The sequence below is a fragment of the Porites lutea genome, chromosome 2 (genome assembly GCF_958299795.1).
Source record: "Porites lutea chromosome 2, jaPorLute2.1, whole genome shotgun sequence".
NCBI classification, from domain to species: Eukaryota; Metazoa; Cnidaria; class Anthozoa; order Scleractinia; family Poritidae; genus Porites; species Porites lutea.
In genome coordinates this window covers 55,304,112-55,305,333 of record NC_133202.1, presented here as the reverse complement: position 1 = coordinate 55,305,333, position 1,222 = coordinate 55,304,112, and positions in this window count along the sequence as shown.

Genomic DNA, 1,222 nt, shown 5'->3' with positions numbered 1-1,222 from the left:
TGCTGAGGCGAGTGCAAAGCACTCCTTGTAGTAAACAAGTGGTAGCTGTTGGTACGTGTGCTTCAGTGCAGTTACTTGGTATTGTTTCAAAAGATTCATGATATATAGGGTCCGGTCGCGCTCGCCCTTTTGAAGAAAGCTGACTCAGCTCTGAGAGAAACAAAAATAGAACACCAACAGCGGTGATAAACATTGTGAACTTTTGCATTTTTATAGAAACTTGAGGTTTCGTATGTCGAGTCAAAATTCATTTTCAAAAGTGTCAAAAGTGACTGATTCAGGTGGTTCTAAAGTCCAGTCGCTCCTTGGAAAGCTAGTGTATGTGGTTTGTGATGCGTGGATCAGACTGTGAACGAGGTGACCAACCTGCTGAATCTTGGACCTTGTATTGGGATGGACAAGAATTTGGACATTGGCCATGGACGAATTAATTTTTGTAAAATCACAGACTCTCATAATTTTTTGTTGTTTGTTGCCATTAAAGATTTTTGACAAATTAACGTCCTAGAAATGAATAGTTAAGCCTTCCCCCCGGGGGGGGGGGGGGGAGTTACAAACCAGGGAGTTTTTGATTTTTCATGTAGTATTTCATATCGGTTGAAATACAAAATACAACTGCAATAGACTAATCCGCGTAAGGATCTGTTTGCCGTTTTATATTCTACACGTTATTATTACACTGATCCATGTCTACAACTGGGAGATCCGGCACCACTCAACGGTTTGTTATGGTCGCTGTGGACTTTTTTGGTAATCTCCCGCCCAACCTGGATAAAAAATTTTGGACAAATTTTAAAATTTTAATATCGCTTCGTCGCTTTGTCGTTGCGACAAGTGACCTTTTGAGGCGGGGTGTGCCTTGAAGGTCTTCTGGGTCCCGGTGGGTAATTGTCGAGGAGGAAGGAGGGGAAGGAGGAGACTTTCGCTCAGCCACCCCGGAGAGCTTGCTCGCTTGCTCGCAGTGTGCATGGCGTTCTTTTTTCCACCAGTCCAATCTTCGCTCTCCTGCAACTATATAATTTTTACTCAACACGTAAGATCTTGAGAAGCTTTTCTCGGGGGAAGCGGAAAGTTCTTCCATCAAAAAAAAATTAAAATTGATTCAAGGAAAAAGTTATAAGTGATGTCATCCTCTTGTCATCCTCACGTGCTAACCGCTCCTGAAACAGTCACTATGACAACATTATTTTGAGTGACAAATTTATCACGTGGCCAAACATGA